This window comes from Triticum dicoccoides, chromosome 2B (assembly GCF_002162155.2).
Source record: "Triticum dicoccoides isolate Atlit2015 ecotype Zavitan chromosome 2B, WEW_v2.0, whole genome shotgun sequence".
In the NCBI taxonomy this organism is placed as follows: domain Eukaryota; kingdom Viridiplantae; phylum Streptophyta; class Magnoliopsida; order Poales; family Poaceae; genus Triticum; species Triticum dicoccoides.
Genome location: NC_041383.1, coordinates 537,260,573 through 537,278,541, shown reverse-complemented (window position 1 = coordinate 537,278,541; position 17,969 = coordinate 537,260,573).

The following is a 17,969-nucleotide window of genomic DNA, read 5'->3' as shown; positions in this document are numbered from 1 at the left end:
GAACTTGTGCACGGGCAGTCGCAGCACCCCACGGCAAGGCTTGCCGGGTGACCGCCAAGGTCCTCCGTGGTTCCTTTGGAGCCATTCAAGAACAAAGTATTCAAGCCAAGGAGACAAGGCCCCGGCAAGAAGAGCTTGCCGGGAAGGCCAACCAAGGCATCTCAAGGAACTTGCCGCGACGCGCCACGCGTCCCGACGAGGCCCGGAGAGCGACAAGCTTCCGGACGCGACAAGACAACGACCGCGACAAGGCGCTTGCCGCGGCAGGCTACCACTCTGTGCCCGCGCTCTAGCACATCCACCAACGTGTTGCCCTGGGGCCTTTCCAGGCGCGTGTGGCAAGAGGCTGTGCAGCCAGCGGTGCGCGGTGGCAAGCGGCGCTGACAAGATTGCCATCGTGGCAAGCGGTGGCGTCCCTGACGGTCCCTTTCTGCACTATTTGGGTGACGCAGACGGGCATTTAATGCCTTTGACCCCTGCCGTCAGGGTTAGGTATGATACATTGTACAGGTAGTTGTGCCTACCACAATTCCTTTTCCATTTTTACCCTTGTCTATGTTGCCACCTGTCGGTGGCCCCTTGAGCATATAAAAGGAGGCCCATGCGCAACGTAGAGGAGGGTTCGAAGGCAGAAAAACACTCATGCTCGGCTTCGTTAGCAGCTAGGGTGTACTGTAGCACTCAGCGCTCCCGAGCAAGAACTCAATACACTCAGACATGCAGCAGTAGGAGTATTATCTCTCCGGAGAGCTCCGAAGCTGGGTAAACTGCTCATGTGCTTCGCCTCGATCCGCTCTTCGTGCGATCTCCACCCCCCGCAGAACCGAAAGGGGCTCGGTCCGCCGGTCCCATAGGTGTTCGTGGATCAGTTTCCCCGACATCTTTGGCGCGCCAGGTAGGGGGCGTCGAGGTTGTGTGAACCTGATCTGGCGTTCACACGAGCTAGATCTTCATCTTCTTCATCAACATGCCACCGAAGAAGAAGGCTTCGGGGGCAGCTGTTCCGTCCACGTCGATCCCACCACCACCGGAGCAAACGGGTGGTGGGGTAGAGGCCGGCGGAAGAACGGGCGTCGACGAGGGAGCTCACGATGCTGCCAGGTCCAAGGACAAGGCTGCGCAGACCTCGGCGTCCGTACATGCACCGCGCCCATCTCAGGAGGCGCAGGACCGACAGCGTCATGGTATTCGCAGTACCATACGTTCGTTGGACCAAGATCGAGCTGGTGGATCTCGGGGTGCTCAAGACCAGCATGCACGCTAACATGCTGGCACGAGCGAGACACGGTCGCCTGGACGGGATACTGCTCCTTCTAACATAGTTAGAAGTCCGAGCATATCCCGCTCCTCGTACCGTTCGCCTCTGCCGCCCACCACTTCAGCAGAAGATTTGGCGCGAGCTCAACTGCTCCTGGATTACCCTCCAATGGCAGACAAGATCGACGAATGGAGGGCCACCATTCAGAGTCTCATCAGCTTCGCCAACGGCGACACTCCGTGGCAGCCGAGTACATCGCTGCCGTGGCAGGACTGCCAGGCGCGAGCCGATGGCGACAAAACCGGTGGGGGTGCAACCACCATGCACTCTCCATCCCGAAGTCCAAGATCACCGACTCGTCGGATCCACCTTGACAGCGACTCCACCGCATCATCGGATCCACGAGCTCGTCGCGATCACGCCAAGTTCTTCACGAACGACAGCAAGAAGACGCTCGTACTCGCATCGAGCGCCGAAGAGAAGCGCGGCGTCAATCAGACCAGCGCGCTGGGCCCTCTGTCGACATGCATGCACCAGGGGAACCAGGCGACTTGCCGTACGCAGTAGGTTGCCCTGCGTTCACTCGTGAGCTGCGGCAAGTCCAGTGGCCCAGCAAGAAGAATTTCAAGCCAGACGTACTAGAGAAGTACGACGGCAAGTCGCATCCGTCGGAGTTCCTCAGCATCTACACCATCGCGGTGCAAGCTGCCGGGGGGCGGGACGACAAGATCCTTGCCAACTACTTCCCGCTGGTGCTCAAGCCCAATGTCAGATCCTGGCTCATGCACTTGCCGGACAACTCCATATCCACCTGGGCAGACCTATGCCATCAGTTTGTCGGCGCCTTTACAGGTGGCCACAAGCCTCATGGCCAAGAGAGCGACCTTCATCTGCTCGCCCAGAAGGAAGGAGAGCCCTTGCGCAAGTACATTCAGAGATTCAGCCGCGTACAGCACAACATCCCAGATGTCCACCCTGCCGCGGTAATCAGCGTGTTCCATCAGAACGTGCGAAACCGCAGGATGCGGGAGGAGATGGCGATGTGCAAGATCAGAGACGTCAGTGAGCTATATGCCCTGGCCAACAAGTGTGCACGTGCTAAGGAAGGGAGGAAACTCCCCAGAGAGAATACAGTAGCAGGAGGATCTGATAGTGAGGATGCTGCCCCGGCAAAGAAAAACCAGCGGCGGAACAACAGGAAGAAGAAAGGCAAAGGTGTGCTAGTCGTTGAGCAGTCCGGCAATGGAGGTGGCGCCAAGAAAGCCAAAGATGGTAGCTCCGGCAAAGAGATTGCCACAGGCACCAACTACCAGGCTGTGGCGGTCGCCGACAAGCAGGACGGCACCAACAAGCAGTACTGCAAGATCCAGCGCACCAAGGGCCATGACCTCCAGAGCTGCAAGAAGGTCGAGCAGCTTGTCGAGCAGCAAAAGGCTGAATACGAGTGACGCAACAAGGAGAAGGCCCAGGAAGGTGCTGGAGGAGCCGGCAAGAAACGCCCCGGCCGAGGAGGACGCCGCGGCAAGGCCAAGCAGCGGCAAGGAGACAGGCCTCCCCGCGGCCGCGACAAGGATGAAGATGACGACGACGATGAAGATATGGATGATGACGAGACCGATGAGCAGGAGTTCCAGAAAGCCATAGAAGTCCTGTGCGTTGACGGCGGTGCTTCTCTGCATACTTCACACCGCCAGCTCAAGCAGTGGGTGCGAGAAGTCAATGCGGCAGAACCACCCGTCGAGTCACGCAGGCCTCTGAAATGGTCCAGCACGCCTATCATCTTTGATATTGAGGACCACCCTGATCGCATAACTGCGGTCGGGTGCTTGCCGATGTTGGTTTCACCAACTATCCGCAACCTCAAGGTCACTAAGATGCTAGTTGACGGCGGGGCCGGCTTGAACCTGATCTCCTCCGCGGTACTCCAGAAACTCCAGATCCCTGACAGCGAGCTCGAAGAGACCGGCACATTCCAAGGAATCAATCCGGGAAGGAGCAAGCCGAAGGGAAAGATCACGTTGCCGGTGACATTTGGCAGCGAGTTGAACTTCAGGATTGAGAGGGTCACTTTTGACGTTGCTTACTTTCCATTGCCTTACAATGGGATACTCGGCCGTCCAGCACTCGCCAAATTCATGGCAGCCACTCACTATGCGTACAACATGCTGAAGATGCCAGGCCCGATAAGTGTCATCTCTGTCCTTGGCGACAAGAAGGATGCTCTTATCTGCACCGACAAGATCTACCGGGAAGCAGCAGCCGCAGCAGATCGCAAGTCACTTGCCGTTGAAGCTCCAGGGGGGGGAGAAGAAGACCAAGTCCGGCAAGAGTTCTGATGCCCACTCCGGCAAGCGCACCTCTTCGGAGTGCTGCGCTACCGTCGGGGACACACCATCGAGCTCCACCGGCAAGTGTAAGAAGGCAATGGCAGCTCCACCAGAGACCAAGAAGGTGTCCGCCAAGGAGGACGGCACTGGTGGTACCTTTACCATCAGTGCCACTCTCGACCCTAAATAAGAAAGTGCGCTCGTTGCTTTCCTGCGGGGGAACGTCGACGTGTTTGCGTGGCAACCGTCTGACAATCCCGATGTTCCCAGGAAAGTAATCGAGCACCATCTTGCCGTCTGTCCTCATGCGCGGCCCGTCAAGCAGAAAGTCAGGAAACAGGCAGTGGAGCGCCAAGAATTCATCGCAGAAGAAATCAAGAAATTGGAAGCAACAGGCCTTGTCAGAGGAGTGCTCCATCCTACGTGGTTGGCCAATCCTGTAGTCGTGCGCAAGGCAAACGGGAAATGGAGGCTTTGTATCGACTTTATCGATGTCAATAAAGCTTGTCCCAAAGACCCATTTCCCTTGCCGCGCATTGACCAGATTGTTGACTCCACAGCCGGATGTGACTTGCTTTCATTTCTTGACGCATACTCAGGATACCATCAGATCTTCATGGCAGAAGAGGATGAGGAGAAGACCGCATTCATCACCCCATGTGGCACATACTGTTTCGTACGGATGCCTTTTGGTTTAAAGAATGCTGGTTCAACATTTGCAAGGGTAGTCCATGACGCTTTTGAGCCACAAATGCACAGAAATGTGGAAGCCTACATGGATGACCTAGTGGTCAAGAGCAAGGACAAGGCGACTCTGATTCAAGATTTAGACGAAACCTTTGCAAATCTGCGCAAGATCAACCTCAAGCTTTACCCCGAGAAGTGTGTGTTCGGAGTCCCCTCTGGCAAGCTTCTCGGGTTCTTCGTGTCTCAGCGGGGAATTGAATCCAATCCCGACAAGATCAAGGCCATTGAGCAGATTGAAGCACCAAAGCGCGTCAAGGATGTACGAATACTTGCCGGTTGCATGGCTGCTCTTAGCAGGTTTATCTCTAGGTCTGCTGAGCACGCCCTGCCATTTTTCAAAATATTGAAAAAGGCAGGTCCAATGAAATGGACTTCGGAGGCGGAGGCTGCGTTACAGGACTTGAAGAGATACCTGTCCTCCACTCCAACACTTGTCGCACCTAAGCCACAAGAGAAGTTGCTGCTATATATAGCGGCAACCAATCAAGTGGTTAGTGCTGCGTTAGTAGCGGAGAGGGAGGCGGATGATGAGCCGGCAACCACAGCAGATGCATCCAGCGAGAAGCAGGGGACTTCACCGACAAGCTCTGGTCCCGACAAAGATGGATCTGCGCAGGCGCGTGAGGAGATGCAGAAGAGAATGGTGCAGCGCCCAGTTTACTTTGTCAGTTCCCTTCTGCAGGGGGCTAGGTCGAGGTACTCTGGTGTATAGAAATTGCTTTTCGGCCTTCTCATGGCCTCGAGAAAGCTGCGCCATTACTTCCAAGCACATGAGATCACAGTCGTCACTCGTTTTCCGCTGAAGAGGATACTGCAAAATCTAGAAGCAACAGGCAGGATTGTCGAGTGGGCACTGGAACTGTCAAGCTTTGGCCTCAAGTTTGAGAGCACTTCAACTTTCCAAAGCAGAGCATTGGCAGAGTTCATAGCAGAGTGGACGCCAACACAAGATGAAGAAATTACAGAAACGAGCATCCCCGTCAAGGAAGCAAGCAAAGAGTGGCTGATGTACTTTGATGGTGCCTTCTCGCTGCAAGGCGCCGGTGCGGGCGTGCTACTTGTTGCACCCACCGGAGAGCACCTCAAGTACGTAGTCCAGATGCTCTTTCCCAAAGAGCAAGCAACGAACAATACCGCAGAGTATGAAGGTTTGCTTGCCGGTCTCAGGATTGCAGCAGACCTTGGGATCAAGAAGCTCATTGTCAGGGGTGACTCATAGCTTGTCGTCCGCCAAGTGAACAAGAATTATCAGAGTCCGTTGATGGAAGCTTACATTGATGAAGTGAGAAAGCTAGAAGAGCACTTTGACGGCCTACAGATGGAACATGTTCCAAGAGCTCAGAACGACATTGCCGACGGCCTGTCGAAGTGCGCCGCACTTAAGTTACCTGTGGAACCAGGGATCTTTGTGCTCAAACTGACTCAACCGTCTGTAACGCCATCAGCCAGACAGAGCAAGAAGAGGAAGTTGATTTCTAGTGACTATTTTCCGGCAGAGCTCCCCGAAGTCGCCGCCAAGAAGGTCCCCAAGATCAACACCAAGGGTGCTGAGGAGCAGTCTGCTCCGGCAAGCCCTAGGGTTTGTTCCGTTGAACCAGACACTCCCGACAAGTTTTGCTCCGACAAGCTTGCCGGGGAACGTCAAGCTCCGGCTGAGCCGCAGGTTCTCGCCGTAGAAGCGGATGTTCCCACAGCAGCAGATGTGCCTTTAGTCCTTGTTGTCGAGCCGCAAGCTCCAGCATGGGCACAGCAGATTGTCCGTTTCCTTCAGACAGGAGAACTTCCCTAAGAGCAAGAAGAAGTGGAAAGAGTAGCCCGGCAGTCAAGTATGTACCAGTTTGTCAACAACACACTGTACAGAAGAAGACTCAACGGTGTGAAATTGAAGTGTATTCACCGGGAAGACGGACAAAAGCTGTTGGTAGAGATACATGGAGGCATATGTGGTCACCACATTGGCGCAAGAGCACTTGTCGGCAAAGCGTTCCGGTAAGGTTTCTTTTGGCCGACAGCCCTCCAGGATGCTAGTGCACAAGTAACCAAGTGTGAAGCGTGCCAGTTCCATTCCAAGCAGATACACCAGCCAGCTCAAGCTCTCCAGACGATCCCTTTATCCTGGCCGTTTTTGGTCTGGGGGCTTGACATCCTCGGCCCCTTTCCCTGAGCTGTCAGGGGCTTTGAGTACTTGTACGTTGCAATCGACAAGTTCACAAAGTGGCCGGAAGTGGAAGCAGTGAGGAAGGTGACAGCATAGTCAGCAGTCAAGTTCTTCAGGTCGATTGTTTGCCGCTTCGGGATCCCTAACAGGATCATCATCGACAACGGCACGCAATTCACGAGCCGCACCTTCATGCAGTACGTCCAAGATCTTGGCGCCAAGGTCTGCTTCGCTTTTGTTGCTCATCCGAGAAGCAACGGTCAAGCGGTGAGAGCGAATGCTGAAGTGCTGCGCGGGCTCAAGACCAGGACTTTCGACAGGCTGCACAAGTGCAGAAAGAACTGGATTGAGGAGCTGCCGGTGGTTCTTTGGTCGATCAGGACGACGCCAAATCGAGCCACTGGCCAGACACCTTTCGCTCTAGTCTATGGAGCAGAGGCAATTCTCCCCACGGAACTCGTATACGGGTCACCTCGACTGCTCGCTTATGATGAGCTTGAGCAAGAGCAGCTGCGACAAGATGACGCGCTGCTCCTTGAGGAGGACCGTCTTCAGGCCGCTGTACGAGCTGCTCGATACCAGCAAGCTTTGCGCCGCTACCATAGCCGCAAAGTTAATGCCAAAAGTCTTGAGGAAGGCGACATTGTTCTTCGGCGCGTTCAATCCGCCAAGAATTCCAACAAGTTGACGCCGAAGTGGGAAGGCCCTTACCGGGTGAAACGAGTCACTAGGCCTGGCGCTGTCCGCCTTGAGACCGAAGATGACATTCCGGCGAGCAACTCCTGGAACATTGAGCATCTTCGTAAGTTTTATCCGTAGGGCGCGGTTGCCGGAACCTGTTCCGGCAACCACCTTTTGTACAAGTCTTGCCGATGTTGCATGTAATCCTTTGTACGAAGCCGGGCGCAGACCCCGTGCATAAGTAAAGCTCATGTGCTCCGCACATCTTGTCAATTTCATGCTTTTACTTTTTTGCATGTATTATCTGACACTTTGTGCAGCGCCTACCCCCGGTAAGCAATAACGAGCCGTAAGGCTCCATATCTTTATTTTCTCTTCTTTCTCTTTCTCAAAGAAAGGAAGGTTCCCTCGCCCACAAGTTTGCCGGGGGGAAAGGAGAAGATAATGGTGTGGACCAAGCGTCGTTCGAAGAAGTTTCCCCTTACCGGGAAGCAAACAACAGAAAAGCTAAGTTGCTAAAGTTTGAGCAATCAGTTTTGAAATTTTTAAGTTATCTTCCTCAAACGACCATGCTTTGTATGGAAAACCTGTGCGCGGAGGAACCAACTCGTAGCTAGTTGCGCCCTTACTTTGTTTCGAGTCCGCTCAACAACTTAAGTGAGCTGCGACAAGTTGCGACAAGATTTCTTGTCGGTAGCAGCACCGCCAGCAGGCTGCTGACGTCCCGCACTCAGCGCTCGCGGCTAAGGTGCCTGCGCCGACAAGTTCCCTAAAAGCGTAGGGCAAAAACATACAAAGGAAGGAATCAAGTAAAGGAAGTAACACAGCAATCGCTACCCAAAATAGAGTTATATTACAAGATAGCTTGTCGCAGCTCTAACAGATTGTTCTCATGACACGACCAGCAGCGGCAAGAAAAAGAGAAAACGGGCGGCCTAATCTACGCGATCGCCCTCAACCCTCTTGATCCCGCTCACCTTGTCCACAATGGGTGCGACAAGGGTCTTGAGCGCTTCCAGATCAGCATCCGGCGGCAAGGTCCTGAGGACGTTGGTGAGGTTGAGGCCTAGGTTGCGGAAGGCCACCTTCACCAACACCTTTTGAAGAGCTCCCGCGCAGATCTTGCGCGACTCGTCGGCCAGCTGCTTTGGGATCTTCTCCCGGAGTCGCTGGAGGGCCGTCGCCACGCCTTTGAAGAACAAGCTGAGCTTGGCGCTGGGTTGGAGGTGCTCATCGGAGGAATACCCGAGATCCTCCATCCCCAGCTGCGCCAGCTCCCTGTCGATGGCTGCGGCAACATCCACGAGACCCTCTGTCCAGTGCTCCACATTCTCCCTAAAAGTGTTCTGGGCGGCAGCAGCACTTGCCAGCAGTGCCTCGTCGGCCTTGATCTTCTCCTTCAAGGCCACCTCCTGCTCCCTGACGCCGTCCAGTGTCCTGGTCAAAGTAGTCAGCTTCAACTCAAGATCTGCGTTGGATTCCTTGGCGGCGCTAAGCTCCTTGCTCCTCTCGGCGAGACGACCCTGCAGCTCGCCAAGGGTGTAGGCGTCCTTCTCGCGCTCACACTTGAGCGCAGCAAGCTCCTCGCCGCTCGCCTTGAGATCGGCCTCCAGCTGCGCCACCTTCGTCTCCAGCTCCTTCTTGGCGGCCTCGGCAGCTGCGGCAACATCCTATGCTTCCTTGAGAACCCCGCCGAATGTTTGCTCGCGCGTGGCAAGCTCCTCCTCGTGCCTGTCAAGGCTGACCTTCCACTGCGCCAACTCGCCTTCCTGCGCAGATAGCTTCTCGGCAACAAGCCGCCGTTGCTCTGCAACTTCAGCCTTCTCGAGGAGGAAGGCTTTCCGCTCCTCGGCGATTTGCTCCCGCTCCTCTGCCAGGGACCGGAGAGCTTCCTGGTTAAGACCCCGGAGCTCCTCTGCGCGCTTCTCGATGTCCACTCCCGCCTTCACGACAAGCGCTTCTCGGGATTCCATCTTGGCCTGTCGAGCGCGGTATAGTGACAACAGCTTCCGCAGCAGCCGCTCCTCCTAAGGCTCGCCGCTGCTGCTGCTTGGCGCGTCGACCAGCATCAGCCCAGCGGAGGCGAGCACCTCTCCATCCAAGATTTCTCCTTCGACCGGCGCCCTGGAGCTTGACGCCCAGGGGAGCTTGATGAAGACGCCATCGCCGGCCTTCAAATAGGCATCGGGCTGGGGCTCTTCGGAGCCTGACGCGGCAGCAGCGGCTGAGGGATCGGCGATCGGCGTAGCGCCTGACGCTCCTGCGGCCTCGGGGCCGTCAGTACGATCGCCGGACCCCTCGCCAGCTTCTGCGGCGACAGCTTTGGCGGCCTCTTCGCCGGCGGGATCATCAGCGTCGGCTTCTTCTTCGGTGGCAGCGGCATCGTCGGTATTGCCGCGCGCGTTCTCCTCGCCGGCGACCTCGGTTCCCATCGGCTCCGTGGCAGAAGGATCTGACGACCGGAAAAGGGAGAAAAGTCAAGCAAATATTCAAAAAGAAGATCAGATGAAAAAGAATCCAAGGGAAGTTTTCAAGCAAGAGGATTACCTGCACTAGGATCTACAGTCGTGGTCTCCGCCGCCAGGGGGTCGCTGGTGCTGTCCCTTGCCGGAGAACTGTCCCTTACCAAAGACTTCTCCCTTACTAGAAAATTCTCCCTTGCCGGAGAACGCTCCCTTGCCGGGGAATCCTCCCTTGGCGGTGTACTCGAAGCAGATGGCATGTCGGGAGCGGCTTCCGGGCACTCCTGGTGAGGCTCTTCTGCTCCTACGCAAACCAATAGTCAGATGTCAGCAAAAAAAGAGCACCCATGCACGCCTAACAGCAGGAAGTAAACCATATACTTACACTGGGGGCTGCGCTGGGGGCTGCTTTGGGGAATAGTTGTCGGGTCCGGCAAGGTGGTCTCGGACACGTCCCCTGCTGTGGCGGTGGGTTCGTTCTCGATGACAATCACCGGGACCTTGGCTCTCTTCGCCGCTCTCTGGGCCAGAGTCCTGAAAAGGAATGGGTTCGGAGTAAAGCAAATCAGATACAAGACAAAATAGCAAGAATTGAAGAACTACAAGTACAGTGGAGAATCTTACTCTTCTTCTTCCTCGTCGAAGCTGAGCGCGGAGGGATCAAAGTCCGGCTCGCCTCCGGCGCGACGAGGCGGAGAAGTAGGTTCCCTTAGCCGCTTGGCAGGAGCAGAAGCGGTGGACCGGGAGGACCCCGCTCCAGTTGCCGCAGCGGCGTGAGGTGCTCCCGCAGCAACAGTGCTTGCCGCGGTAGAGCGTGTCGCGCGGCGCGATGGCTGTTGACTCGTCTGCCGCCCCGCTACGTCCCCGGCCTTGCAGAGACGCCTTCTTGGTGGAGCTGGGGGCTCCTCTTGTGGTGAGCTGTCTGAAGGTGGGGAAGAGGGGGAGTCGATCTTCAATGAGTCGCTCGCACCCTCGGCGGGCTCGCTCGACTCAGCTTCAGGCCCGACAAGCTCTCCCTCGCCGGCAAGCTCCTCTCGCTCGGCAAGGCTTGCCGCCTCTGCTGCCTTTGCCTCCTCCACGGTGAATCCAAACTCGCCCGCAGCAGCGGCTGCCGCCGCCTCTTCTAGCCTAGTGGCAATGCGCTGCATCTCCGCATCGGTGGTGTCGCCAGTAAGGCTCTTCTGTTCATCGGAGCGGACCAGCACTTCTACCAAGCCGTCAAAAAACTCCTGCACAACATCGTCTGCAGGCTCTTGCCAAGTTGGGACAATTCCATGCGAATCGCATAGCGGCATCATTGCACGGATGCGGTCGAGCGAGGAGTTGTTGCACAGTGGAACGACACCCTTCAGCAACCTGAACACTCCGGGATGTTGAGGGTCATGCTTGAACGGTTCCAGGAGCATCGCGTCCAGTTCCAGGACAGTGAAGTTGAAGTTGAGGCCCGGGCGCAGCCTCATGATATCCACCGCATTCTGGAACTCCCAGGCGGGTCTCCTCCTCTCCTGCAGGGGGGCGATGCGGCGGCAAAGAAAATCTGCGCCAACGGCGCCTACAGTGAGCCCGGCAAGCCTGAGGCGTAGGATCCGGGTGACGGCAATCTTCAACCTATTGTCTTCCGGGGCCACGTTGCTCCAATCGTTGCCGCACGCTACTGGGGCTTGGCGCTGGGCGGTAAATGGCTGCGGGTTCTCCTCGACAATCCAGCACCAGTCTGCTCTCCATTCATCCCACTTGCTGCGGAGCTCCCTCTCCAGATAAGCTTCCTTCTTGCCAACTCTCGAGATCCAGGCGATTCCGCCGGATAAAGGCTCCCCTCTCTCGACTAGGGGCATAAAGAATTGGCGAAAGAGAGCTACATTTGGATAGACTCCGACAAAGTTTTCGCAGAGATGTGCGAAAACTGCCATGGTTAGAACGGCATTGGGGGTGAAGTCAAGGAGGCGGAACCCGTAGGTGTTCATAAATCGCAGAAAAATTCAGAGAAAGGCGGGCAGAGCCCCCAGTAGAAGAACAACACGAAGAAGGGATATCCATTCGGAGCCAGTTCTGAAGTGGCAGCTGAGAGTACCTTCGTGCGCGGATGCGCTCGCGTCTCCGTTGACCAGAAGAGGTAGTAATACTCCCTCAGCTCCTTCACGGCGAGCTGGGGGGAGAAGATTGCCCGCTCCTTTCGCAGCACCGCGAGCCGCTGCGCCTCGGCCGACTTCACGACCTTCCCCTTGTCGGCTTTCGGAGCCATGGCGAAGGTGGTGGGGGAGATCGACGGCGTTGGTGGTGCTGGTGGCGATGGGGGGTGGAGCGCTGCTCTCTTTCAGCTTTGGGAAGAAGGGGGGAGCGGCGGAGGTTTTCTGAGATTGGAGTAGCAACCGGCGAGATGGGCGAACTGCCCCTGTTTCCCCTGCTTATAAAGAGGGAGGGGCGGACGTTCCATCTTTCCGAATAAAGAAACCACCCACGATCTCTCCCACGACGCCGCATTCGACGTGTGCCGTTCGGGGAGGGCGCGGTGGATACAGAGTGAGATACGGCGTAACCCAGGCCGCGCGTGCCCGTGCCCTGTTTTGGGCCTGGCCCAACAGCACTCGGCACCGTGTGTGGCCCAGGCCCCGGGGCTCCTGTCGGTGTACTAGAGTAGGGGTACCCTAGTATCCCGAACTTGTGCACGGGCAGTCGCAGCACCCCGCGGCAAGGCTTGCCGGGTGACCGCCAAGGTCCTCCGTGGTTCCTTTGGAGCCATTCAAGAACAAAGTATTCAAGCCAAGGAGACAAGGCCCCGGCAAGAGGAGCTTGCCGGGAAGGCCAACCAAGGCATCTCAAGGAACTTGCCACGACGCGCCACGCGTCCCGGCGAGGCCCGGAGAGCGACAAGCTTCCAAACGCGACAAGACAACGACCGCGGCAAGGCGCTTGCCGCGGCAGGCTACCACTCTGTACCCGCGCTCCAGCACATCCACCAACGTGTCGCCCTGGGGCCTTTCCAGGCACGCGTGGCAAGAGGCTGTGCAGCCAGCGGTGCGCGGTGGCAAGCGGCGCTGACAAGATTGCCATCGTGGCAAGCGGTGGCGTCCCTGACGGCCCCTTTCTGCACTATTTGGGCGACGCAGACAGGCATTTAATGCCTTTGTCCCCTGCCGTCAGGGTTAGGTATGATACACTGTACATGTAGTTGTACCTACCACAATTCCTTTTCCATTTTTACCCTTGTCTATGTTGCCACCTGTCGGTGAACCCTTGAGCATATAAAAGGAGGCCCATGCGCAACATAGAGGAGGGTTCAAAGGCAGAAAAACACTCACGCTCGGTCTCGTTAGCAACTAGGGTGTACTGTAGCACTCAGCGCTCCCGAGCAAGAACTCAATACACTCAGACATGCAGCAGTAGAAGTATTATCTCTCTGGAGAGCTCCGAAGCTGGGTAAACTGCTCGTGTGCTTCGCCTCGATCCGCTCTTCGTGCGATCTCCGCCCCCCGCCGAACCGAAAGGGGCTCGGTCCGTCGGTCCCATAGGTGTTCGTGGATAAGTTTCCCCGACACATTTGCAAAGATATTTCAGTAGGTGTCAACTTATTCAATTCATGTCTACGATATAAAGAGAGAGGCATAACACTAACACCGGCTCCAAGATCACATAAAGTAGTTTTAACATTGTTTCTTTTAATGGAGCATGGTATATTTGGTACTCCTGGATCTCCAAGTTTCTTTGGTATTCCACCCTTAAAAGTATAATTAGCAAGCATGGTGGAAATTTCAGCTTCTGGTATCTTTCTTTTATTTGTAATAATATCCTTCATGTATTTATCATAAGGATTCTCTTTAAGCATATCAGTTAAGCACATACGTAAGAAGATAGGTCTAATCATTTCAGCAAAGCGCTCAAAATGCTCATCATCCTTTTTCTTGGATGGCTTAGGAGGAAAAGGCATGGGTTTCTGAACCCATGGTTCTCTTTCTTTACCGTGCTTCCTAGCAAAAAAGTCTCTCTTATCATAACGTTGATTCTTTGATTGTGGGTTATCAAGATCAACAGCAGGTTCAATCTCTACATCATTATTATTGCTAGGTTGAGCATCAACATGAATATTATCATTAACATTATCACTGGGTTCATGTTCATCACCAGATTGTGTTTCAGCATCAGAAATAGAAATATCACTAGGATTCTCAGGTGTGTCTACAACCGGTTCACTAGAAGCATGCAAAGTCCTATCATTTTTCTTTTTCTTCTTTTTAGAGGGACTAGGTGCATCTAAATTATTTCTCTGAGAATCTTGCTCAATTCTCTTAGGGTGGCCTTTAGGATACAAAGGTTCCTGAGTCATTCTACCAGTTCTAGTAGCTACTCTAACAGCAAAGTCATGTTTATTATTTAATTCTTCGAGCAAATCACTTTGAGCTTTAAGTACTTGTTCAGCTTGAGTGGTAACCATAGAAGCATACTTACTAGTGAGTTTAAGTTCACCTTTAACTCTAGCCATATAATCACTCAAGCGTCCAATCATGTAAGCATTACTCTTTAATTCTCTACCAACATAAGCATTGAAATTTTCTTGTCTAGCCATAAAGTCATCAAATTCATCTAAACATTGGCTAGGAAATTTAGTAGACGGGATTTCAACTTTATCATATCTATAGAGAGAATTTACCTTTACTACCTATGTCGGGTTATCAAGACCATGTGTTTCTTCAATAGGTGGTATATTAAGACCATGTATTTCTTCAATAGGCGGTAAATTCTTAACATCTTCAGCTTTAATACATTTCTCTTTCATTGATTTCTTTGCCTCTTGCATATCTTCAGGACTGAGAAAAAAAACACCCCTCTTCTTTGTAGTTGGTTTAGGAATAGGCTCAGGAGTTGGCTCAATTGGCTCAGGAATTGGCTCAGGAAGAGTCCAATTATTTTCATTAGTCAACATATTATTCAATAGTAATTCAGCTTGGTCGACTGTTCTTTCCCTGAAAACACAACCAGCACAACTATCCAAGTGGTCCTTGAAAGCATCGGTTAGTCCATTATAAAAGATATCAAGTGTTTCATTTTTCTTAAGAGGATGATCAGGCAAGGCATTAAGTAATCGGAGAAGCCTCCCCCAAGCTTGTGGGAGACTCCCTTCTTCGATTTGCACAAAATTATATATTTCCCTCAAGGCAGCTAGTTTCTTATGAGCGGGGAAATATTTAGCAGAGAAGTAATAATCATATCGTGGGGACTACGCACACAACCAGGATCAAGAGAATTAAACCAAGTTTTAGCATCACCCTTTAATGAGAACGGAAATATCTTAAGGATATAATAATAGCGAGACTTCTCATCATTAGTGAACAGGGTGGCTATATCATTCAACTTAGTAAGATGTGCCACAATAGTTTCAGATTCATAGCCATGAAAAGGATCCAATTCAACCAAAGTAATTATCTCAGGATCGACAGAGAATTCATAATCCTTATCAGTAACAAAGATAGGTGAAGTAGCAAAAGGAGGGCCATATTTCATTCTAGCATTCAGAGATTGTTGCTTCCATTTAGCTACTAACTTCTTAAGATCAGATCTATCATTCCAAGCAAGAACAGCTCTAGTAGCTTCTTCATCCATAACGTAACCCTCAAGAACAACAGGCAATTCATACTTAGGGGGAGAACCTTCATCATCACTATCTTCAATAATTTCATTCTCTCTAACCCTAGCAAGTTGTTCATCTAGAAATTCACCTAATGGCAAAGTAGTATCAAGCACAGAAGTAGTTTCATCATAAGTATCAGACATAGTAGAAGTGGCATCATCAATAACATGCGACATATCAGAATTCATAGCAGTAGAAGGTTTAGGTGTTGCAAGATTACTCAAAATAGAAGGAGAATCTAGTGCAGAGCTAGATGGTAGTTCCTTACCTCCCCTTGTAGTTGGGGGAAATTCTTAGTTCTTTCGTCTTTCAAGTTCTTCATAGTGATCAACAGATATAAATCCCAAGTGACTCAAATAATAGAGCTATGCTCCCCGTCAACGGCGCCATAAAATAGTCTTGATAACCCACAAGTATAGGGGATCGCAACAGTTTCCGAGGGTAGAGTATTCAAACCAAATTTATTGATTCAACACAAGGGGAGCCAAAGAATATTCTCAAGTATTAGCAGTTGAGTTGTCAATTCAACCACACCTGGATAACTTAGTATCTTTAGCAAAGTATTTAGTAGAAAAGTAGTATGATAGTAATGGTAACAGTGATAAAAGTAACAGTAGCAGTTTTGTAGTAATTGTAACAGTAGCAACGGTAAAGTAAATAACCAAAGCACAATATGTGAAAAGCTCGTAGGCATTGGATCAGTGATGGATAATTATGTCAGATGCGATTCCTCATGTAATAGTTATAACATAGGGTGACACAGAACTAGCTCCAGTTCATCAATGTAATGTAGGCATGTATTGCGAATATAGTCATACGTGCTTATGGAAAAGAACTTGCATGACATCTCTTGTCCTACCCTCCCGTGGCAGCGGGGTCCTAATGGAAACTAAGGGATATTAAGGCCTCCTTTTAATAGAGTACTGTACCAAAGCATTAACACATAGTGAATACATGAACTCCTCAAACTACGGTCATCACCGAGAAGTATCCCGATTATTGTCACTTCGGGGTTGTCGGATCATAACACATAATAGGTGACTATAGACTTGCAAGATAGGATCAAGAACTCACATATATTCATGAAAACAGAATAGGTTTAGATCTGAAATCATGGCACTCGGGCCCTAGTGACAAGCATTAAGCATAGCAAATTCATAGCAACATCAATCTCAGAACATAGTGGATACTAGGGATCAAACCCTAACAAAACTAACTTGATTACATGGTAAATCTCATCCAACCCATCACCGTCCAGCAAGCCTACGATGGAATTACTCACGCACGGCGGTGAGCATCATGAAATTGGTGATGGAGGACAGTTGATGATGATGACGGCAACGAATCCCCCTCTCCGGAGCCCCGAACGGACTCCAGATCAGCCCTCCCGAGAGAGATTAGGGCTTGGCGGCGGCTCCGTATTGTAAAACGCGATGAAACTTTCTCTTTGATTTTTTTTCTCCGTGGAAGAGAATATATGGAGTTGGAGTTGAGGTCGGTGGACATCCAGGGGGCCCACGAGGCAGGGGGGCGCGCCTAAGTGGAGGGGGGCGCCCCCCACCCTCGTGGACAGGGTGTGGGGCCCCTGGCCTTGATTTATTTGCCAGTATTTTTATATTTTCCAAAAATAATCTCCGTGGATTTTCAGGTCATTCCGAGAACTTTTGTTTTTGCATAAAAATAACACCATGGCAGTTCTGCTGAAAACAGCGTCAGTCCGGGTTAGTTTCATTCAAATCATGCAAATTAGAGTCCAAAACAAGGGCAAAAGTGTTTGGAAAAGTATACAGGTTGGAGACGTATCACAGAACAACTCCGTCGGAGCCCTAGATTGGTTCCGCCAAGGTTCCGCCTCGTGGCAGCGGAGTTTCGTCCCATAAGCTTGCTTATGATTTTTTTTAGGGTAAAAGACTTCATATAGTAGAAGATGGGCACCGGAGGGCTGCCAGGTGGCCCACGAGGCAGGGGGCGTGCCCAGGGGGTAGGGCGCGCCCCCACCCTCGTGGACGGTGGGTGGCCCCCCTCTGGTATTTCTTTCATTGAATATTTATCATTAATTCCAAAAATGACTTTCGTGGACTTTCAGGGCTTTTGGAGCTGTGCAGAATAGGTCTCCAATATTTGCTCCTTTTCCAGCCCAGAATCCCAGCTGCTGGTATTCTCCCTCTTCATGTTAAACCTTGTAAAATAAGAGAGAATAGCCATAAATATTGTGACATAACGTGTAATAACAGCCCATAATGCAATAAATATTGATATAGAAGCATGATGCAAAATGGACATATCAACTCCCCCAAGCTTAGACCTCGCTTGTCCTCAAGCGGAAACTGAAATCGAAAAATATGTCCACATGTTTAGAGATAAAGGTGTCGATAAAAATAAAATACGGACATGAGGGCATCATGATCATTCCTATAACAGCAACACATATTGTCATATGATTTCTTATGCTCAAGTAACAATCTATTCACAATGTAAAGTATGATTCAGAAACTTCATTGAGAACTAACAAACGATAATCTCAGTCATTGAAGCAATTGCAATTTATCATAACATCGGAAAGAGTCAATAATAGAGCTTTTCAGCAAGTCCACATACTCAACTATCATTTAGTATTTCACAATTTCTAACACTCATGCAATACTTATGGTTCTGGAGCTTTAATAGGACACAGAGAAAGATAGGGGTTTATTGTGTTGCCTCCCAACATTTT